The 24,730-nt window shown below is 43.8% G+C and overlaps 2 long non-coding RNA genes across 2 annotated transcripts; one reads left to right on the forward strand and one right to left on the reverse strand.

Moving 5' to 3' along the window:
- Positions 1 to 2,724: 2,724 nt before the first annotated feature.
- LOC311114211 lies at positions 2,725 to 3,186 on the forward strand. Its single transcript, XR_014611082.1, has 2 exons — positions 2,725 to 2,891; positions 2,989 to 3,186. It is a non-coding gene; the product is annotated as an uncharacterized lncRNA (long non-coding RNA).
- A 14,150-nt stretch (positions 3,187 to 17,336) lies between these two features.
- Positions 17,337 to 18,365, reverse strand: LOC311114209. Its single transcript, XR_014611081.1, has 3 exons — positions 18,344 to 18,365; positions 17,599 to 17,913; positions 17,337 to 17,473 (listed from the first exon to the last, which is right to left on the reverse strand). It is a non-coding gene; the product is annotated as an uncharacterized lncRNA (long non-coding RNA).
- Between the last annotated feature and the right edge of the window lie 6,365 nt (positions 18,366 to 24,730).

Consider the following 24,730-nt stretch of genomic DNA (forward strand, 5'->3'; position numbering starts at 1 on the left):
ACAGTAGTTATCAGTGTTCTAATCTAGACGTCTGATCTGCCACTAAATGTCCAATCAGGCTAAAGTCGTGCTTCAAATGTCCCCGCCCGTTTTGGGGCGATTTCAGTCAGGTTGAAAATCGCCCAGAAGTCTCTCATAGCCTCTAATGTAAAATCAATTTTTTTCAAATATCAGAGCTTTCAATACAATCTCTATGGGTTTCTGAGGGCTTGCACTTACGCGCTTTCGTCATACGTAACATAACCATGAACGTAACTAAGAAAAGAGCGGGTAGCCTCATCAATCAATTCACTACTACTGTCAAAATAGCTAGCCTTCAGTGCAACTCGATTGTCTCTTTGAAAGAAGTACCTTTTTGTCGGCGAACATATCAAGATAAATTGGCAACGAAACAATTAGGACCTCCCAGACCAAATTTAATAATTCAACAGGTTTCTACTAAGCAGAGTCGTGAACACTGTCTACGAGAATCGAGACGACCTCATAGAATGTTTTGAAGCCATTCGGACGGGTTCATTGGGTTCATTTGACCAGCCCACCGTGAGAGAGGCATCTGGCTACGTGAGGATGCTACATGATGAAGATTTTATTTTTTTCCTGCTGCTTTTTCACAAAATCATGCCCCACGTCGACATTCTGTACCAGAAGCTACAGAAGAAGGACATCGATGCTGTCTTTATCAAACGTGCCCTCGACAGCTTCACAAGCAGTGTGCAGGCCATAAGGTAAGATTAAACAATATCATTCAATCTTTCTCAAAGCAGAGCTTTATTTGAAAATGTATGCATGAAAGGAGACTGCATTTGTGTTTGAAATTACATTATTCTCATTATATATGGCCAGTGGTGTAATCTATCTTATTTTATATACTATGTGTACTGTACAGTGGTGCTCATAAGTGTATGAACACATTCTAAAGTTGACTAAAAAGAGGAATAAAAAAATCATCTTTTGGAAATTGATCTTAATGACTTAATTAAAAAAGTTGGAAAATCCAACCTTTAAGGACACCAATTTTCTTTTCTTTTTTATTCCTCTTTTTAGTCAACTTTAGCATGGGATCATAAGCTTATGAGCACCACTGTATACTGTGCTGAACATCCAGGCTATGTGAGACACAAAGGATAACTTAAACACTAAAGACTGTATGCATCCCTGCCCATTTTAAGTGGAACTGAAGTATTTGTACTATACATGGATACATTACATATACCTGTGCATCACATAGACAACAATACTGTACAAAGCCAACAAACACATTGGTCTGTTTGCCTTCAGGGACTCCTCTCAACAGCAGCTGCAAGAAGCAACAGGAGCCAAAAGACCCAGAACAGCTTTGAGAGAAGAGGAGAAGCAGAGGCTGTCTGAAGAGGTCTGCAACACCATCCTGGATCACACCAAAGAAAGGTTATCTTTCTCTGGCCAGAATATGGTTGTTCATTTTTACAAAGCCATACAGATAGCTGTGTTTACCTTTTCTAGAAATTACTTTCAAATTCTGTTTTGAGGCAAAATGTCTATCACTGTTCATTTTCACAAATCTATACAAGAGGGCAGAATATGGAAGTCTATAAAAATGTCTTATTACCAATAACTTGCATCAATGTTTTCAGTAGCCTCTATCAAAAGCTCCTGCTTGCTTGTTGTGAATTATGCTCAGGTGCACATATTTCCAATTCAACCATGAGGCAAAAAATGTGGTAAAAGCTCTTGTTGATCCTGCAATCTGAACAAATACCAAGATGCTGTATTTTCAGCTGATATTTCATTTGTTTATGGAAATGCATATTGTTTATGCAGTGTTGAGGAATGTGAAAGAACACCCTTGATTATTTTTACTGTGATAACTTATTTTGATTTTGTAAGCCAACACTTTTGAGATCAGTCAATAAATGCTTCTGGTATTGACTTATATGCTGCCCCTGTCTTCATGTTGTTGCTGGACATATCTTTTTAAAAATGTGTGTAGGTCACCTAAATCATCAGAAAAATTGCCCCCCCTGAGAATTTTTTCAGGAGCCGCCACTGGAGAGTGGGGAGAAGAGGAGAGAGGGAGAAGAGGAGAGGGTGAGAAGAGGAGAGGGGGGAGAAGAGGAGAGGGTGGAGAAGAGGGGAGGGGGGAGAAGAGGAGAGAGGGAGAAGAGGAGAGAGGGAGAAGAGGAGAGGGTGGAGAAGAGGAGAGAGGGAGAAGAGGAGAGGGGGGAAAAGAGGAGAGAGGGAGAAGAGGAGAGGGGGGAGAAGGGTAGACGTTTTTCTCTCATAGTTCCACCCATGGGACTATACCTTCTGTTATCAACAACAAGTGTAAAACTGGACCATGTGACAGTTTGGACCAAGGTAGCCTTGTGGTGGACCAATGTGGTTGATTAACAGAGCATCTGGGTGTGTACCAATAATATCTCCTTTCTCCTGAAGTAAGCACTTGCTCCCTACTTCCCATAATTTAAATGCATTGGATTGGTGGAGGCAGGTACACAACTTTCACTGGGACCTCCCCACATTCTGAAATTGCATTACGTAAGGTGTGAATCTTGACATCTCTGATCTGCATAATAAAAAAATCCCCATCAAAAGCTGTCAATTTAAGCTAGAGATATCAGGTGTTTTGCATGGGCTGTGTCTCAATCCACCACATTCGCCTATGGTGTTACGGTCCGGCACTGTTGGTCCTGTCCCCGCTTGTTTTCCTTTTCCTTTTTTCCCTGTGTGTGTTGTCTGTGTCTGTCTCCCCCTGCTGTGCAGCCCAGTCAGAGGATCTAGGTCAGGGGGCGTGGCCATTCTCTCTCATGCTCAGTTACATCCAGCTGCAGCTCATTGTCACCAATCAACCAGCAGTTATCTACCCGGGCTGGACACCTCTCCAGCGCCAGTTCGTTCCTACACCACCTGTGGTAACTTGGCTCCGTACAGCAATCTCAGTTTAGTTGTTATCCTCTCAGCATTATAGTTGTCTCTGCCACGTTTGTAACCTGTCTCTCTTTCGACCAGATCCCGTCTGTTCCTGCTGCCTGCCTGCCTGCCACTCCCACGCCGCAACCTGCTCATCTGTTGTCTGATATCCTCGTCATCCAGCTCTCAGTGCTACTGGCTCTCCACCCCACTCAGCTCCTACCCCGGTCTGAAGCTGCTCCACCCTGAACTGTTTCTCTCTGCCAAAACACGCTGAATAAACAACATCTTAATTCACCCTCTTTGTCCGTGTGTCCGTCTCTGCGCCTGAGTCCCCCACCCAGCCTAACATATGGCGGCCTTCCGCATCTGCAGTGGAAGGTCGCCAAGCTACAGCGGTGTTTGTCAGACCATGAGACATCCCGAAAATATGTCTTCTCACAAAAACTTCTGTAGCGAACACAATGGTGTTCTCTGTTTCGCTCTATGACCCCCACTAGTGTCACGGGACTCGATTGAAGGTGTCCAATACAAATGAATGTAAATATGGAGGTAGATTTGTGCCCCCAAAAATAAAGGGTTAAATGTGTACAAATAATACAGTCCCAAAATAAATCACAAGGAATAAGGTTTTAAAGCTCAAGAAATACAGTATATACAGTATATACACTACCTTTCAAAAGTTTGGGGTCGCTTAGAAATGTCCTTGTTTTCGAAAGAAAAGCACTTTTGTTGTTCATCAAATTGATAGGAAATACAGTGTAGACATTGTTAATGTTGTAAATGGCTATTGTAGCTGGAAACAGCAGATTTTTTATGGAATATCTACATAGGCGTACAGAGGCACATTATCAGCAACCATCAGTCCTGTGTTCCAATGGCAAGTTGTGTTTGCTAATCCAAGTTTATCATTTCAAAAGGCTAATTGATTATTAGAAAACCCTTTTGCAATTATTGTTAGCACAGCTGAAAACTGTTGTGCTGATGAAAGAAGCAATAAAACTGTCCTTCTTGAGACTAGTTGAGTATCTGGAGCATCAGCAATTGTGGGTTCTATTACAGGCTCAAAATGGCCAGAAACAAAGAACTTTCTTCTCAAACTCTTCAGTCTATTCTTGTTCTGAGAAATGAAGGCTATTCCATGCGAGAAATTGCCAAGAAACTGAAGATCTCGTACAACGCTGTGTACTACTCCCTTCACAGAACATCGCAAACTGGCTCTAACCAGAATAGAAAGAGGAGTGGGAGGCCCCGGTCCACAACTGAGCAAGAGGACAAATACATTAGAGTGTCTAGTTTGAGAAACAGACGCCTCACATGTCTTCAACTGGCAGCTTCATTAAATAATACCCGCAAAACACCGGTCTCAATGTCAAAAGTGAAGAGGCGACTCCGGGATGCTGACCTAGGCAGTGGCAAAGAAAAAGTCCAGTGTCTGTGTTCTTTTGCCCATCTTAATCTTTTATTTTTATTGGCCAGTCTTAGATGTGGCTTTTTCTTTGCAACTCTGCCTAGAAGGTCAATACTGGTACATAGTTCCTCTGTGGAGATGGGAGAACCTTCCAGAAGGACAACCATCACTGCAGCACTCCACCAAGCAGGCCTTTATGGTAGAGTGGCCAGACGTAAGCCACTCCTCAGTAAAAGGCACATGACAAATGGCACCTAAAGGACTCTCAGACCATGAGAAACAAGATTATCTGGTCTGGTGAAGCCAAGATTGAATTCTTTGGCCTGAATGCCAAGTGTCAAGTCTTGAGGAAACCTGGCACCATCCCTACGGTGAAGCATGGTGGTGGCAGCATCATGATGTGGGGATGTTTTTCAGCGGTAAGGACTGGGAGACTTGTAAGGATTGAGGGAAAGATGAACATAGCAAAGTACAGATAGATCCTAGTGGAGCCGGCTGGCTGAGAGGGCCCTAGTGGAGCCACCTGGCTGAGAGGGCCCTAGTGGGACCAGCTGGCTGAGAGGGCCCTAGTGGAGCCACCTGGCTGAGAGGGCCCTAGTGGAGCCGGCTTGCTGAGAGGGCCCTAGTGGAGCCACCTGGCTGAGAGGGCCCTAGTGGGGCCAGCTGGCTGAGAGGGCCCTAGTGGAGCCACCTGGCTGAGTGGGCCCTAGTGGAGCCAGCTAGTTGTGTAAATAAGTGTAGTTGAATTAGTTTATGAACTATTTTATCTTTATTTATAGACTATTTTATATATTTCATTTACCGTATATTGACCAACGACCTGTACAGGTCCATACTGATACACTCATGTTGGTGTTTGTTTTTGTACATAGTTAATCATTTAACATTTCAAATGTCTTTCTCTTTTGAAACTTTTGTTTGCTTAATGTTAACTGTTTGTTATTGTTTATTTCATTTGCTTTGGCAATGTTAGCATATGTTTCCGATGCCAAATGAGAGAGAGAGAGTGACCTTTCATGATGTGATGGCGAAGATAGGCTTATCGTTGGTATGGTGCAACAACACCCATGTGTACTCACATTCCCCTTCCATGGAAATGTGAACCTCTCTTTGCAGATGACTTTATATATAATTTAATGCATTTGCTTTCGTCTGTTTTTTAAACCATTAATTTCATATGTCAGGGTCAATCTGAGCTGGACCAAGAGTTGAAGAGTGGACAAGGTTACTGGTTATGATGATATCACTGGTGAGAAGTCAGTTATGAAAAGATATTCAGTTGACTGCGTGTTAGTCTGTCAGCCCTATCTCTTTTGACATCTCCCTCTCTCTACTCCTCTTCTCTCTCACTCTTCATCTCCCCTCCCCTCCTCCTCTGTCCAATAGCCGCAGGAAGTAGTTTGGGGGTGTAGAAATACAGCTAAACCTAGGGTATGGCTAAATGGGGTGTGTTGAAATACAGCTAAACCTAGGGTATGGCTAAATGGGGTGTGTTGAAATACAGCTAAACCTAGGGTATGGCTAAATGGGGGGTGTAGAAATACAGCTAAACCAAGGGTATGGCTAAATGGGGTGTGTTGAAATACAGCTAAACTTAGGGTATGGCTAAATGGGCTGTGCAGAAATCCCCCCACCAGTTGAAGCTCATTTACTGTACTTAAAAACTCTAAAATACTATTTGGAGAACAGCAAAAACTAACAAAAACTAACAAAAATGCCCCCAGACATGAATTATCACTTGGAAGAGTCAGTCTAGAGCCCTAATGGAAGAGTCAGTCTAGAGCCCTAATGGAAGAGTCAGTCTAGAGCCCTAATGGAAGAGAGTCTAGAGCCCTAATGGAAGAGAGTCTAGAGCCCTAATGGAAGAGAGTCTAGAGCCCTAATGGAAGAGAGTCTAGAGCCCTAATGGAAGAGAGTCTAGAGCCCTAATGGAAGATTCAGTCTAGAGCCCTAATGGAAGAGAGTCTAGAGCCCTAATAGAAGAGAGTCTAGAGCCCTAATGGAAGAGTCAGTCTAGAGCCCTAATGGAAGAGAGTCTAGAGCCCTAATGGAAGAGAGTCTAGAGCCCTAATGGAAGAGGGTCTAGAGCCCTAATGGAAGAGAGTCTAGAGCCCTAATGGAAGAGTCAGTCTAGAGCCCTAATGGAAGAGAGTCTAGAGCCCTAATGGAAGAGAGTCTAGAGCCCTAATGGAAGAGTCAGTCTAGAGCCCTAATGGAAGAGAGTCTAGAGCCCTAATGGAAGAGTCAGTCTAGAGCCCTAATGGAAGAGAGTCTAGAGCCCTAATGGAAGAGAGTCTAGAGCCCTAATGGAAGAGAGTCTAGAGCCCTAATGGAAGAGAGTCTAGAGCCCTAATGGAAGAGAGTCTAGAGCCCTAATGGAAGAGAGTCTAGAGCCCTAATGGAAGAGAGTCTAGAGCCCTAATGGAAGAGTCAGTCTAGAGCCCTAATGGAAGAGTCAGTCTAGAGCCCTAATGGAAGAGAGTCTAGAGCCCTAATGGAAGAGAGTCTAGAGCCCTAATGGAAGAGAGTCTAGAGCCCTAATGGAAGAGAGTCTAGAGCCCTAATGGAAGAGAGTCTAGAGCCCTAATGGAAGAGAGTCTAGAGCCCTAATGGAAGAGAGTCTAGAGCCCTAATGGAAGAGAGTCTAGAGCCCTAATGGAAGAGAGTCTAGAGCCCTAATGGAAGAGTCAGTCTAGAGCCCTAATGGAAGAGTCAGTCTAGAGCCCTAATGGAAGAGAGTCTAGAGCCCTAATGGAAGAGTCAGTCTAGAGCCCTAATGGAAGAGAGTCTAGAGCCCTAATGGAAGAGTCAGTCTAGAGCCCTAATGGAAGAGAGTCTAGAGCCCTAATGGAAGAGAGTCTAGAGCCCTAATGGAAGAATCAGTCTAGAAGTTGTTCTCAACTGGCCTACCTGGTTAAATAATGGTAATATATATATATATATATATATATATATATATATATATATATATATATATATATATATATATATATATAGATATATATATATATATATATATATATATATATATATATATATATATATATATATAAACAAACTCAACCTCATCACACTACCCAACCTCCCCATTGACTCATTTAGCCTACTTGTGAAACAGTGCATACAGTGCAATGAAATAGATGCATAATACACGATTCAAAGACTGACTTCAAATACTGACATCAATGTGAAAGTAACTGGAGTATAAAACAGCTGACTGTGAATGCAAACTATCCCAGATAAATCCTACACATGCATTTGAAATAAAAGGCATACATCAAAGGAATTACTTTGGCCTACAATCAACAAGGATGTATAAAGACAAACAAACTCAACCAAAGAATGAAGAAAATCATGAAATACAAAATGAAAATCTACACATTAAAGGAGAAATCCACACAAAGCCACTCATCACTTTCATTTACAGTGTTAAATTACACTAATATGTGAAAACAATTTTTGTAAACAAATGTTTCATTTTGACGTTATAATAAGGTTGGTAGCAACATGGAAACTCTGTTGCAGCTCAAGTAGACTACAAAATCCACAATGCAATGCTCTCTCTATGGGCTGGCTACACACAATAATACAAAGACAATATCAGCATGTGAAGTAGCTAGCTAGCTGTAAAATCGCCTAAACAAACTGCACAATCAATTTAGGAGTCTACAATCTCCTGCAGATCGATGTCGCTAACAGAGTGGAGTCTAACATTCGTAACAGCAGATATACTTGGAGGAGATGGGAAACGTTGCCCATACTAGGTCAATGGGCAGCGCGGTGCATTCTGGGTGATTCTGGTACAAGGAGAGCTCTCCTTCAAGAAGTGAATGGGAGTCTATTGGGCACTAGCTCAAACACCTAATATTAGCACGAATTTCGTCAACAAGAAGTGCAACATACATATTTTTGCGAGATGTGAAATAATGAACTTGCTATCTGTGGTATCGTATAGCTTTGGAATCGTGTTATTATGTACTTTCGAGGAATAGAGGCACGTTTCTCGACATATAGACTGACTTTGAGAAGGAATTGCCTGACGATTCGCTTAGCAACCGCTTGACGCAGTATGACAACTTGAACGCGATTGGTCGACAGTCTGCTGAGTTGGACATTGTACATTTATTCATTCAGTGGATTCTATCTCTTTTCTATAATATCTCTGGCAACGGCACCATGCAATGCCCCCTGGACTAAAGAGGCAGACAAATAGGAAACATGTGCTAGACCCTCCGTTAAATTACACATTTCAGTAGGTAGGAATATCGCAGAAATATGATCAATGGCTCATTCGAGAGAAGACATCCTCCCGAGTCATGACATCGGCCAGTATTGAAATCTGACATGCATAATAAACGTTTTTGCGATCTAAATATCGTATTCCTATTAACTTCCTATTAACTTCCAGATTCACTTCCAGATTAATTTCCAGATTAATTTCCAGATTAACTTCCAGATCCCCTCCTCTCTCTCCCCACTCCCTCCTCTCTCTCCCCTCCCCTCCTCTCTCCCCATTACCTCCTCTCTCTGCCCTCCCCTAATCTCTCCCCCCACTCCCTCCTCTCTCTCCCCTCCCCTCATCTCTCCCCATTACCTCCTCTCTCTGCCCTCCCCTCCTCTCTCTCCCCACTCCCTCCTCTCTCTCCCCACTCCCTCCTCTCTCTCCCCTCCCCTCCTCTCTCTCCCCACTCCCTCCTCTCTCTCTCTTTCTCTCGCTCGCTCTATACTCCTCTCTCTCTCTCTCTCTCTCTCTCTCTCTCTCTCTCTCTCTCTCTCTCTCTCGCTCTCTCTCTCTCTCTCTCTCTCTCTCTCTCTCTCTCACTCTCTCTCTCTCTAGTTCTCTCTCTCTTCCTGACATATAGCATCAGGCCTGTTGATCTTGACTCAGGTCACAGACCTCTATCATTGGACCAGACCTGAGTCTGTGACCTGATCACTCACACAACAGAGGACAGAACAGAAAAAGGTCTGATAAACTACAGTTCCTCACAATAAAATGACAGCTCTTAAGATTGTTTAAAAAGAAAGAGCAGCTCTATACGACATTCAAACTAATTGTTTTGAGCTGATAGTAACTCCAGGTCCAATTCATTAAGACAGGCCTTTGAAGGCGTTACAAAAGTCCCTAGTTGTGGATCTTATCAAGGAGTTAGTCCAAAGTGTCCCCCCTCCTGCTCTAACAGATGACCAATATAAAATATATAATATATACTCTCTTTCATTTACATAGAGACATGTACAATCAATAATTGACACACTGAATATACAACAGTCAGATTGCTGTCACCATCACAACTTAACTGACATTATTGCCTGTCCCCAGATGGACAATTATGCTATAGTAAAGTACATTTACAGGTGATAACATCATTGTTCTGCTTTGAGACAGATTTTTACTGTCTGCTTCCAGTTGGATGTTCATTTACTAGCCCTGCAAATGATCATATATCTTACAATATCAAATCATATCTCAGTAACTGTCATAAGTGTATATCAGTATAACACCATCCTACCTGTGCTCCAGAACAAGATCATCAATATCACTGCAGGTATCATATCTGTCTCTAACTGGGGCTCCACTGAGCTATACAAGTCTGCTGTCATGAAGAGTGGACTGAAGAGTGGACAATTCTGCTAGGCTATATGACTTGTATATCATTAGTTCATTACTTCAATGATGTGAGATAAACTTTGTAGCAACTTATCTTAGATCACTGGTTGAACTCAGCTCTGTTTTGAAAAACCCCACAGGAAACTGCTGACAGAGCAGCAAAGTTTCACGCAGTGTGTCCTATAATATCACCTCTAACTTTCTACTGCTTGAGAGGGGGAGGGGGGGGGGGAGGGGGAGAGGAGGAGGAGAGGAGAGGAGGAGAAGAGGAAAGGGGAGGAGAGTAGAGGGAGGAGAAGAGGAGAGGGGGATAATAGGAGAGGGGGAGAGGGGGAGGGGGAGAGGAGGAGAAGAGGAGAGGAGGAGAGGAGGAGAAGAGGAGAGGGGGAGAAGAGTAGAGGAGAGGGGAGGAGAGGAGAGGGGGAGAAGAGGAGAGGAGAGGGGAGGAGAGGAGAGGGGGAGAAGAGGAGAGGAGAGGATAGGAGAGGGGGAGAAGAGGAGATGGGGAGAAGAGGAGAGGGGGATGAGGGGGTGAGGTTCGTCTTCCACCGTTCCACCCATGGGACTTTACCTTCTGTTATCAAGTGGGAGTTTCCACCATAGTTCTTATACCAGTCATTTCAGTTTAGGGAAGTGAACAAGTGAACACCTTAGGAGAAAGGAGACATAATTGAGACAGTGCTTAATTCTAGACTGCAGTTCTGCGTCTGTGAAACAATATTATCACCTAGTGGCCGTAAGAGGAACTCTCCTGTCAGTATGTTTTCACTGCTGGCTCTTAACAACACATGACCTTCATTCATGATATGATGTGTGAGTACTAAAAGCATATGAATATAGTATAGTATATTATATTCTAGTATATTTATTATATATGTGGGTCTGATAATAAACACTCTTAATGTTTGCTGTTTTATCACTAAGAAGAGCATTGGGCACTATGTAACCAAACACATGTGAAACCTCATGATATGAGAGATAAGAAGTGTTTAAAAAGGTGAGTCCTGAACCCTGTAGACTACGACACTACTTCTGAAGAAGACCAGACTCATTTCAGAATGAAGACTGCTATAGTTCTGACGGTGTTGCTGTTGGGTCATGGCTAGAAGGGATCCAGCTTTGTCAGATTAACTTCAGATTTGACTTTCATGGAAAGTTAGGAGAATTTGTGCAGCAGGTAGGTAAACCATGTGACGATTTGACCAAGGTAGCCTTGTGGTGGAACAATGTAAAGACCAGAGCCATTTCAATCTATCTATCTATCTATCTATCTATCTATCTATCTATCTATCTATCTATCTATCTATCTATCTATCTATCTATCTATCTATCTATCTATCTATCTATCTATCTATCTATCTATCTATCTATCTATCTATCTATCTATCTATCTATCTATCTATCTATCTATCTATCTATCTATCTATCTATCTATCTATCTATCTATTCTATCTATCTATCTATCTATCTATCTATCTATCATCTATCTATCTATCTATCTATCTATCTATCTATCTATCTATCTATCTATCTATCTATCTATCTATCTAAATCTATCTACTATCTATCTATCTATCTATCTATCTATCTATCTATCTATCTATCTATCTATCTATCTATCTATCTATCTATCTATCTATCTATCTATCTATCTATCTATCTATCTATCTATCATCTATCTACTATATCTATTATCTATCTGTGTATATCTATGTATCTAATGAACTAAGATGTTTTCTGTGCATTGTGTTTCAGCATGATGAGAAGCCCTACTGCACTAACTGTTACATGAAGACGTTCGGTCTCCAGAGGTAGCTACTCCCTGGTGATGTACTGTACCAAATGGCAGCCTATTCCGATAAATATGGTGTATACAGTAAGTCTCTCATGTATCTCTCTCTCTCTCTCTCTCTCTCTCTCTCTCTCTCTCTCTCTCTCTCTCTCTCTCTCTCTCTCTCTCTCTCTCTCTCTCTCTCTCTCTCTCTCAGCAGGTAAGGGGAGAATGATGTCATACGGTCACAGCTCAGCCTCCTCTTCCTCTTCCTCCTCCTAGGAACCAGTCTAACCAAAAAAACAACCAAAATACAACCTAATGAAAACTAACAGCCTATCAACAAGGATCTATTTTCAACCAACCTGACATTCAGCCAACAAGGCAATGACTACACAACTAGGCCCAACATTCAACCAACCAACCAATGTTCGACCAACCAAGAAATAACCAATAGACAACCAACCTGACATTTAATTAACTACTATCCAACCAACCTGACATTTAATTAACTACTATCCAACCAACAGACATCAGTCTCACTCTGAAAGTCCCCCTCTTTCAGTCAATCATAAAACAACTACCTGGACCACAACTTTGTGCTCAATGGAGACAACGGTTGTTCTTCAATAAACCAAAAGCTACTACAGCCGTCTTGTTGCAGTGTGTGAGTTAAACACAGGGTCCCTTTAGGCCTCAACACATCCTTATACTACACATGTACTGGAGTGGACACTCCCTAGCAAGATCATGTCTAGAATACCACCGGAGTTCTGAACACACACACACACACTTACAGAATTGGAGTTTAGCTATGCACCTCTCCCTTTCTCTGTCATCAACCAAAGCCAGAGAAGGAGTGTGTATATGTGTGTGTGTGTGTATGTGTGTGTGTGTGTGTGTGTGTGTGTGTGTGTGTGTGTGTGTGTGTGTGTGTGTGTGTGTGAGAGAGAGAGAGAGAGAAATACCACAGTGTGCCATCACAGCTGCAAGATTCGTGACCTGTTGCGCCACAAGAAAAGGTCAACCAGTGAAGAACAAACACCATTGTAAATACAACCCATATTATGTTTATTTATTTTCCCATTTGTACTTTAACTATTTGCACATTGTTACAACACTGTATATATACATAATATGACATTTGAAATGCCTTTATTCTTTCGGAACTTCTGAGTGTAATGTTTACTGTTAATATTTATTGTTTATTTCACTTTTGTTTACTATCTACTTCACTTGCTTTGGCAATGTTAACACACGTTTCCCATGCCAGTAAAGCCCTTAAATTGAAATTGAAATGAGAGAGAGAGAGAGAGAGAGAGAGAGAGAGAGAGTGAGGAGTAGAGAGAGAGAAGAGCACAGAGAGAGGGAGAGAGAGAGAGAGAGAGAGAGAGAGAGAGAGAGAGAGAGAGAGAGAGAGAGAGAGAGAGAGAGAGAGAGAGAGAGAGAGAGAGAGAGCACAGTCTGCTGGAATGGGCATTTGAGTGAGACAGAGCTGGTACACATGCACACAAACACACACACACACACACTTCTTCCTGTTCCTCTGTTAGTAGTGGAACACTTCCCCCTGTTCCTCTGTTAGTAGTGGAACACACTTCCCCCTGTTCCTCTGTTAGTAGTGGAACACACTTCCTCAAAAAACGTGCTGCCTGCCTGGTTTGCTAAATATACGGAATTTGAAATAAATTATATAATTTTTTTCTTGATCATTAAGTATATTTAAAACCAAATGTTTTACTGGGTGACTTTCACTTTTACTTGAGTCATTTTCTATTAAGGTATCTTTTATTTTACTCAAGTATGACAGTTGGTTACTTTTTCTACACTGCTTCCATCCAGCTATCTACTATCATTATCATATGTGTGAAAAACTTGGTTGGAAATCACACATGTCTGATCTCAGTTAATTCATACTGTATGTTGTAGTCTTTCCAAGAGAGAAATCACACAAGACTGATCTCAGTTAATTCATACTGTATGTTGTAGTCTTTCCAAGAGAGAAATCACACAAGACTGAAAGCCTGTGAGTTTATTAAAAGCATTCAGTGATTACATGACAGTTTAGAGAGCAACAGGTCTTTATCTGTAAAGGGTAAATAACATAACATCAACATAATCTGCACTCACATCACAAATATGAAATAAACACTTCTCAACAATACCTTCGAGATCATTGATATATATTACCATATTTATTTACTTTAATTTGATTAATTGATTGATTTGCACACAGCATATTCACAATTTAATGTATATCAGACCTGAACTAAGTACTATACTTTCTCTCTAACCCACAGATCATAAGAGAATAACACAAATATCTATATATAGTACAAACATCATAACAATAATCTACATAATAATCAATACCATACTATTTATAATGAATAACATCATTATCTCTATACTACTAACAACATAACAATAATCTACATCAGTCAATATCATAAAATGTATAATCAATAACATCATGAGAGGTAAACAACAGCAACAAAACAAACCCCAACAACAAACTAAAATGACCCCTTTATTCAGATGTTTCAAAATACAAAGTATGAACAGATGATTATAATAATACAAGGACTAATAATGGAAACCCTTCAAGATAAAGAATCTAAGAGAAACACTAAATAAGATAAAGACATAAAGACAAAAGCTAAAAGCAGCAATACATTCTGGAACACAAAACAGACGTAATTGAGCTACTCTCTAAAAATAATCAAAACCCCATGTTACCCAAAACCCCATGTTACCCAAAACCCCATGTTACCAAAACCCCATGTTACCAAAACCCCATGTTACCAAAACCCCATGTTACCCAAAACACCATGTTACCAAAACCCCATGTTACCCAAAACCCCATGTTACCAAAACCCCATGTTACCCAAAACCCCATGTTACCCAAAACCCCATGTTACCCAAAACCCCATGTTACCAAAACCCCATGTTACCCAAAACCCCATGTTACCAAAACCCCATGTTACCCAAAACCCCATGTTACCAAAACCCCATGTTACCCAAAACCCCATGTTACCAAAACCCCATGTTACCAAAACCCCATGTTACCCAAAACCCCATGTTACCCAAAACCCCATGTTACCAAAACCCCCATGTTACCAAAACCCCCATGTTACCAAAACCCCATGATACCCAAAACCCCATGGTACCATGGTGGTACAAAACAAACAAAAATGAATAATGGTGGTTACAATCACTCCTTTTAGATTTCTTCCAAGTTTATAAAAATATAAACTAATTCTTAACTTGTGTTATTAAAATTAGAACCACTTAAGGTTTGTCACCACATTTTAAACACCAGTCCACTGCTGACCATCGAGTTCAAAACACAAAACTGACCTAAGATCAGCATGTAGGGTCAGCATCATTCTACTCCTACTCAGTCCCCTGGGCTGCTCTCTTCTCTCCCGGTCCAGCTTCAGCTCTGGAGCTCAGCGAGACCATCTCCACGGCATTGGCATCAACATAAAGATCCATGCTGCTCACCCTGTTCACTCTCTTCTGCCTCCTGGTGGTCTAGGGAGACACAGCACCAAGAGTGAGTGAGTGAGTCAGTCATGGACTAATAATGGAAACACTTCAAGATAAAGAATCTAAGAGAAACACTAAATAATATAAAGACATAAAGACAAAAGCTAAAAGCAGCAATACATTCTGGAACACAAAACAGACATAATTGAGCTACTCTCTTAAAATAATAAAAACCCCATGTTACCAAAACCCCATGTTACCATGGTTGCAAAAAAACAAACTAAAAGGAATCATGGTGGTTGCTGTCACTCTTTTTAGATGTCTTCCAAGGTTCTAGAAAGATAAACTAATTCTGAACTTTTCAGCTATTATTAAAATCCCGGTCTCTCGTTCTCTCTCTGTGTGTGTGTGTGTCTCTGTGTCTCATTCTCAGTACAGAAGAACAAACCCAAGATAGTGCAACACAAGTCAAAGATACACATCTGGTTAATCACACACCTTAAACACAGATATAGACCAATGTAGAATCTGAACCCTGCTCATAGACACAAACATTTAAATGACTTGTAACGTCTGAGTAACTGTCTTTACCTTGTAGTACAGGTAGATGGTGGTGATGGCTGTCAGTAGGATAAGCAGCACTACAACGTGTCTGATGATGAAGGCTGGCAGAGGAGAGGCTGAAAACAGAAACACCTTTGATGAGGGGACTGGTCATCATCACATAGATCTGTGGGAAATCTGTCAATGACAAAGTTAGAAGTCTGGTTCATGTTCAGTTACCTGTGATGGTGAGGTTGAGGAGCTCACTCTCAGAGAAGAAGTTATGAGAGAAAACATAATTGTCATAAACACAGCTGTAGTTCCCTTGGTGGGAGTCATCTGCAGCAGGGAAGAGGAAGGCAGCAGAGTGATTGACAGCTGGCTGGGTCTGGGTTCTGTTGGAGCCGGTGAACGTGAGGAGGAAGGAGCCTCCTGGGTACTGTGGCTGAGTGGAGCAGGTGATGGTGAAGTTGTAGCCCCTAAACACTTCGGGCCCCTGGTGGCCCCTGGAGACCCCTCCCATTGAGTCAGTCAGGAAGATATCAGGCTGGACCAGGAGATCTGTAACAATAAAAGAGAACAAGAAAAACCTCTTCAACTAGTTTCCTATAGATATGACAATAACATCAGCATGTAACAGTGCTAGCCACCCTCCCTCACAGGGCAACATGAGTAGTGGGCCTACAGTCACTGAGACAACATATGTTGATATCAGGCTGAAGCAGGACATCTGGAACAAGAGGAGAGAAAAAGAAAACGTAGCTCCTCAACTACTTTCCTCATTTAGATATGACAATAACATGACATGTGACAGTTGCAGTGAGTAGAGATGTTCACTGAGATAACACTCAAATACAAAAGCATTCTGCGATATTTAAGTTGTATTTGTTTCCTACTTGACTGAGTGATTTATTTTGCAGACTTACAAGCAAACAGTCATCATTAGAGGGGCAGAGGAAGTTGAATGAATAAAGGGAATCAGTGGAATATAATGATCATATATTGATATTTCCTGAGCAGATCACTTATGTGGCCTACCACTTCGTGGCTGAGCCAATGTTGCTCCTAGACGCCACGTCGAAAGTCACTGAGCTCTTCAGTAAGGCCACACAAGCTACTACCAATGGTGGTCTGTGGATTGTATGGCTTTGTGTGATCGATCCTATACACCTGTCAGCAACAGGTATGGCTGAAATAGCTGAATCCACTACATTTACATTTTTGTCATTTAGCAGACGCTCTTCTCCAGAGTGACTTACAGTTAGTGAGTGCATACATTCTTTTTTCATCCCTGCCGGCCATTCCCTCCCCTACCCTGGACGACGCTGGGCCAATTGTGCGCCGCCCCATGGGTCTCCCGGTTGGAGCCGGCTACGACAGAGCCTGGATTCGAACCAGGATCTCTAGTGGCACAGCTAGCACTGCGATGCAGTGCCTTAGACCACTGCATTTTTGGCCATAAAGTGTAGCTTGTTATTACCTGAGCAGATCACTGTGAGTCCAGGAAGGAAATAATACATTCTACTACACTCCCTCAGTGAAGGCTCAGACCCAGAACAGTCAACTCTAAACCCTCTAGTAGTGTTTCCAGGTAGAACTGAAACAGTGGAGCCACAACCCAGCTGTCTACACACTACTGCAGCTACAGCCTTGTTCCTGTCATCAGCTCCCACAGTCCTCCACTCTCCCTGGTCGTACTGCTCCACTCCACCAGCACAGCGACTGCCTCCTCCCACCAGCCTCACATCATCAGGCTCTGAGAAAAGAAGAGAGAGAGACAGTAATCTTACTATTTTCTCACTAAAACACACCTATATTGCCTCTCATGTTCTTCACTCCAGGCGAGAAACAATGTTGATTGAGTGACAAACTGTTTCTTACCTGAGCAGGTGAGTCCAACTGCATTACCAGGTAGGCAGGTGTTGTTTTTTCTGTCTGAGGTGTCACAGTCCAGGAGAAGGGACTCATTGCCTTTACACTGGAACTCTTTATCCCAGGTCTGACCCTCACCTTCTCCATAGAGCCCCCCCTGTAGAGCTGCAGGAGCCCCACAGCCAAGCTCCCCACAGACTACCTCTGCATCCTGCTGGTCAAAGTCAGCTTCACACACTGAGGCCCAGGACTGATTGGACTGATTGGACTTCACCTCCAGTCTCCCAGAGCAGAGACCAGCTCCATCCACAAGCTGCACAGACTCTGGAGAAAAAGAGTTGGTGGAACATTCAATCCGTTTTGTTGATGACACTGTCAAGGACTAAACACAAATATGTTGGATAAAAGATTGTAGGTTGCTATGTTTGATACTGTAAGAGGTAGAAATGGGTTCTTAGTCACTCAGGACAGGGTTGGGAATAATGCAGGCAGGAGACAGGAATAAGTTCACTTCACTTTATAGAAAATAAACAGCTGGACATCCATCAGGCAGCTTCACTTCAGTAACATCTGAACTACAATGATCTGCCCATGCACATCTCCCATAAATGAATATAACAAACACAAATATAATGTTTAAATACATCTAACATCTCTCCCTCTCTTTAAATAAAATGAAAAACACATAAAACATGATATATGCAAATATTGTATAATTTACAAATTAAATCTCTCAATATTACCAGTGTCTTACCTGAACAGATCACATGATGAGAATATCTACCATTACAGAAACCAGATCCTCCTCCAACGATGCCACACTCTCTAATAGTAGACTCATTTCCACTGCATCTATTCCATAGTATGGCTCCTCCTCTTCCATCTTCAACCAGAGGTCCTCTAGATGCAGCTACAGCATTCCCACAGCCCAGCTCTCTACACACAACCTTAGCCTCTTTCATGGTCCACCACCCAGTACATAGACCTGACCACTGTCCTCTGGAGAAGACTTCCACTGTCCCAGAACAGGAACTGTTCCCATTCACCATTCTGACTGAGAGTTCAGCTGTAAACAGCAGAGAGGAAAACACAGTGGTGAGGACAGATTATGACAGGGCTTCTGTTATTCTAACAGCAGTAATGCTTTGTGGTTGACAAGTATTAGTAGTTCCATAAAACAGTACTTGTTATTGGGTTTTAGAATGGTGTGTATGGACACATGAATTTCTCCATGTGGGATAATAAAGTTGACTAATATTGAACTGCTATAATCACTGTAGATTTATACTCTACCTACCTGGTGGACTGATGCTTTGAGCCTGGATATCTGAGGAGAGAGAGAGAGAGACAGAGGAGAGAGAGAGAGAGATGAGAGAGAGAGAGAGAGAGAGAGAGAGAGAGAGAGAGAGAGAGAGAGAGAGAGAGAGAGAGAGAGAGAGAGAGAGAGAGAGAGAGAGAGAGAGGCTGAGTGTAACACTCTGGCTCCGGGACTTTTGGATTTGAGCCAGGGTGTATTTGTTTTGTTGGGTATTTGTTGTGGGGTTGGTTGTAGGCTGTATTCGGTTGGTTGTGTTTTGGGTGTATTTCTATGTTGGTAGTTCTGTTGTGTGTATTTCTAGGTTTGGTCATTGACTCCCAATCGGAGGTAACGAGTGTCAGCTGTCGGCTCGTTATCTCTGATTGGGAGCCATATTTATTCTGTATGTTTTCTTGTGGGCATTGTGGGTTATTGTTCCTGTTTAGTCTTTGTCACTATTGGACTTCACATTCGTCGCTTTGATTTGTTGTTTTTGGTTGCTTTAAGTAATAAAGTCAACATGTTCTTTTCACTCGCTGCGCCTTGGTCTCCTTCACTCCTCGACGACCGTGACAGAATAACCCACCATAAAAGGACCAAGCGGCGTGTCAAGCGGCAACAGGATCCACCTACACAGGATTTATATCCACCCATAAAGGATTCATGGACATGGGAGGAGATTCTGGATGGTAAGGGGCCGTGGGCACAACCGGGAGAATATCGCCGTCCTCGTGAAGAGCTGGAGGCAGCTAAAGCCGAGAGGCGGCGATATGAGGAGGCAGCACGGAGGCAAGACTGGAAGCCTGTGGGTACTACCCAAGAATTTCTTGGGGGGGGGCTAAGAGGGAGTGTGGCGAAGTCAGGTAGGAGACCTGCGCCTACTCCCTGGACTGACCGTGGAGAGCGAGAGTACGGGCAGACACCGTGTTAAGCAGTTGAGCGCATGGTGTCTCCTGTACGCAGGCATAGCCCGGTTCGGTACAGTCCAGCTCCACGTATCGGCCGGGCTAGATTGAGTGTTGAGCCGGATGTCATGAAGCCGGTCCCACGCAGCTGGTCACCAGTGCGTCTCCTCGGGCCGGCGTACATGGCACCAGCCTTGCGCATGGTGTTCCCGGTTCGCCCACATAGGCCGGTGCGGGTATTACACCTCCCCGTACTGGTCGGGCGACGGGGAGCATCAACCCAGGGAAGGTTGGGCAGGCTCAGTGCTCAAGGGAGCCAGTACGCCTGCACGGTCCGGTATTTCCGGTACCACCTCCTCGCTCCAGCCCAGTACCTCCAGTACCTACACCACGCACCAGGTTTCCAGTGCGTCTTCAGAGCCCTGTGTCTCCTCCACGCACTGGCTCTATGGTGCGTGTCTCCAGCCCTTTACCACCAGTGCAGACACCACGCACCAAGCCTCCTGTGTGTCCCCAGAGTCCTGTGCGTCCTGTTGCTGCTTCCCGCACTAGCCCTGAGATGCGTGTCCTCAGCCCGGTACCTCCAGTTCCGGCACCACGCATCAGGCCTACGGTGCGTCCCCAGGGCCAAGCATGCCCTGTTGCTTCTCCCCGCACTAGCCCTGAGATGCGTGTCCTCAGCCCGGTACCTCCTGTTCCGGCACCACGCACCAGGCCTACGATGCGCCTCAGACGGCCAGAGTCTGCCGTCTGCCCAACGGGGCCTGAACTGTCCGTCTGCCCAACGCCGTCTGAAATGTCCGTCTGCCCAACGGCGCCTGAACTGCCCGTCTGCCCAACGCCGTCTGAACTGTCCGTCTGCCAAGCGCCGCAGGAACTGCCCGTCTGTACTGAGCCTGCAAAGCCGCCCGTCTGCCATGAGCCTTCAGAGCCGTCCGCCAGACCGGAGCCGCTAGAGCTCTCCGCCAGACAGGAGCAGCCAGAGCCTTCCGCCAGACAGGATCAGCCAGAGCCTTCCGCCAGACAGGAGCAGCCAGAGCCTTCCGCCAGACAGGATCAGCCAGAGCCTTCCGCCAGACAGGATCAGCCAGAGCCTTCCGCCAGACAGGATCAGCCAGAGCCTTCCGCCAGACAGGATCAGCCAGAGCCTTCCGCCAGACAGGATCAGCCAGAGCCTTCCGCCAGACAGGATCAGCCAGAGCCTTCCGCCAGACAGGATCCGCCAGAGCCGTCCAGCCAGGATCCGCCAGAGCCGTCCAGCCAGGATCCGCCAGAACCAGCTAGTCAGGTACTGTCCCTTAGTCCGGTGCTGCCCCTTAGTCCGGTGCTGCCCCTTAGTCCGGTGCCGCCCCTTAATCCAGTGGGGTTTAATTGGGGGGTGGTCATGTGGAGGAGGCTAGGGAAGCGGGTGGTGACTAAGGTGGGGTGGGGACCAAGACCAGGGCCAGAACCGCCACCGTGGACAGACGCCCACCCAGACCCTCCCCGAGACTGTATGCTGGTGCGCCCGGAGTGCGCACCTTTAGGGGGGGGTACTGTAACACTCTGGCTCCGGGACTTTTGGATTTGAGCCAGGGTGTATTTGTTTTGTTGGGTATTTGTTGTGGGGTTGGTTGTAGGGTGTATTCGGTTGGTTGTGTTTTGGGTGTATTTCTATGTTGGTAGTTCTGTTGTGTGTATTTCTAGGTTTGGTCACTGACTCCCAATCGGAGGTAACGAGTGTCAGCTGTCGGCTCGTTATCTCTGATTGGGAGCCATATTTATTCTGTATGTTTTCTTGTGGGCATTGTGGGTTATTGTTCCTGTTTAGTCTTTGTCACTATTGGACTTCACATTCGTCGCTTTGATTTGTTGTTTTTGGTTGCTTTAAGTAATAAAGTCAACATGTTCTTTTCACTCGCTGCGCCTTGGTCTCCTTCACTCCTCGACGACCGTGACACTGAGGTTAAATGAACATCAACATGACCTTTCATGATGTGATGGGGAAGATAGGCTTATCGTTGGTATGATGCAACAACACACGTGTGTACATACACTATAGATACAAAAGCATGTGGACACCCCTTCAAATTAGTGGATTCTATTTCAGCCACACCCCTTCCTGACAGGTGTATAAAATCGAGCACACAGCCATGCAATCTCCATAGACAAACATTGGCAGTAGAATGGCCCATACTGAAGACCTCATTGACTTTCAACGTGGCACCGTCACAGGATGCCACCTTTCCAACAAGTAATTTAGTAAAATGTCTGCCCTGCTGGAGCTGCCTCGGTCAACTGTAAGTTCTGTTATTGTGAAGGGAAACGTCTAGGAGCAACAACGGCTCAGCGTGAAGTGGTAGGCCACACAAGCTCACAGAACGGGACCGCCGAGTGCTGAAGAGGGTAGCGTGTAAAAACCGTCTGTCCTCGGTTGCAACACTCACTACGAGTTCCAAACTGCCTCTGGAAGCAACGTCAGCACAAGAACTGTTAGTCGGGAGCTTCATGAAATGGGTTTCCATTGTTGAGGAACCGAACAAAAGCCTAAGATCACCATGAGCAATGCCAAGCATCGGCTGGAGTGGTGTAAAGCCCACCGCCATTGGACTCTGGAGCATTGAAAACGCGTTCTCTGGAGTGATGAATCACGCTTCACCATCTGGCAGTCCAAAGGAAAAAATCCACGCAGCAATGTATATTTAACATTACCTCACTAATGCTCTTGTGGCTGAATGGAAGCAGGTCCCCGCAGCAATGTTCCAACATCTAGTGGAAAGCCTTCTCTGAACAGTGGAGGCTGTCATAGCAGCAAAGGGGGACCAACTTCATACTAATGGTCATGACTTTGGAATGAGATGTTTGACAAGCAGGTGTCCACATACTTTTGGTCATTTAGTGTACATTCCCTTTCCATGGAAATGTGTAACTCTCTTTGCAGATGAGTTTATATCTAATTTAATACCTTTGCTTTGTCTGTTTTTGAAATCATTCATTTCAGAGGTCAGAGGTCAAGCTGAGCCGGACCAAAAGTGGAAGAGTGGAAAAGGTTACTGGTTGTGATGACATCACTGGTTAGAAGTCAGTGATGAAAAGATATTCAGTTGACTGCATGTTAGTCTGTTGATGTTAATTTAACCTCTCTCTCTCTCTCTCTCTCTCTCTCTCTCTCTCTCTCTCTCTCTCTCTCTCTCTCTCTCTCTCTCTCTCTCTCTCTCTCTCTCTCTCTCTCTCCCTCCATCCTGTTGATCTTGACTCAGGTAACAGACCTCTAACTTCTACCCCCCCTACTCCTGCTCTAACATACAGTATCTCACAAAACTGAATACACCCCTCGCATTTTTGTAATCAATAACATCATTATCTATATACTACCAACAACATCATAACAATACTCTACATCATAATCAATATCATAACATTGATAATCAATAACATCATTATCTCTATACTACAAACAACATTATAACAATAATCTGACAGTTTGAACCAAGGAAGCCTTGTGGTAGACCAATGTGGTTGATTAACAGAGCATCTGAGTGTGTCCCAATAATATCTCCTTTCTCCTGAAGTGTGCACTTGTTCACTACTTCCCATAATCTAAAAGCATTGGATTGGTGGAGGCATGGACTAGTGGGAGTTTCCACCATATTTATAATGTTGATGTAACCCTATCACCACAGGCTCAGATAAATCCATAGAGTAAAAGTATGGTGAAAAGGTCCACTCAGTACATAATAAACCTGGTATGACTAAACTCGCTAAAGAAAAACCAAAGAGACCAGGGTTCTTACCTACAGATAGAATGTGTATATAAAAAGAATGAATAATGAATGATCCACTTGCAAATATAGTATCTGAAGATTATGCCTTTGTTAAATGTTTTTCATGAAGAAATGGAATGTTGGTTGTGTTAGTAGCAAGAGGGAATGTTTTGGGTGTAACGCCACATCCAGCAGACCGGAAGTGTCTTGGAGACTGGGGATTGGTCAGAAGAGGTCAGTTTCATTGTTTATAAATAAGGGGGTTAGGCGAGGAAGACGTCAGAACGGCCATGGCAATCTGAGGAGCCGTTCTCCGGACACCGCGGGTCTGTACTTATGCTGTAACCTCGTGATTTTAATAAAAGCCTCTAACATGATGCAGCATAGGCGGACTCTTTGTTGACAGCAATGATGGCCACCACTCATCAGATACGACATAATGGCGCCCAACGTGGGGCTGGGTTTGCGTCTCTTCCTTGTTTCAGTCAATCGCCGGGCTAACCTGCTCTGAAGCATGGCCAAAAAAAGGGTGAGTGTGTTCTTACCGCTTCGGAGTTTGTTAGATTGGATATGACTTGTGTACACTGGAGAGATGTTCCATTATGACCTGGCCTCGGTGGCGTTATTGCGGTCGACTGGAGTCTGCTAAAATGTTATTTCATTGGTAACGGGTGGCAATGAGAGATTTAGAGCAAAAGGAACGGTAGAAGTTTATATTCCATTGGTAACAATTGGCAATGAGAAGGTTATATTTCATTGGTAACGATAGGCAATGATAAGTTTATAGTCCATTGGTAACGGTTGGCAATGGTAAATTCAGATATGCGCATTCTTTAGGGCACTGTACCATTTAAGACCTCCAGGGGGGGCCATTTTAGATGTTGGGCCGGTAATCCGTTTACACGATAGAATGGGTGGACGGTGGGTTTTTTCTTTTTAAAGAGAGCTCGGATTCATGAGGTTTATCTGATTGTGATTATGATTTGACTCTCGTCCGACGGGGTGTTTGATTGGGTCTGATTTCTCGGTGTAATGGTCATTAGTCCCGGTAGCAAAAACGGTAGGATAAATATGTTAAAATTGATAGGGCAGTGCAGGGTATGTTTCTGTGTAATAGGCCGCAGTTAGCTAGAGGCTAAAGCTAAGGTTAATGCTAATGCTAATTGTGTTGTGTGCTACATGCTAACGTATCCTTA

This window comes from Coregonus lavaretus (assembly GCF_964263955.1).
Source record: "Coregonus lavaretus genome assembly, contig: HAP1_SCAFFOLD_578, whole genome shotgun sequence".
Classification (NCBI taxonomy): domain Eukaryota; kingdom Metazoa; phylum Chordata; class Actinopteri; order Salmoniformes; family Salmonidae; genus Coregonus; species Coregonus lavaretus.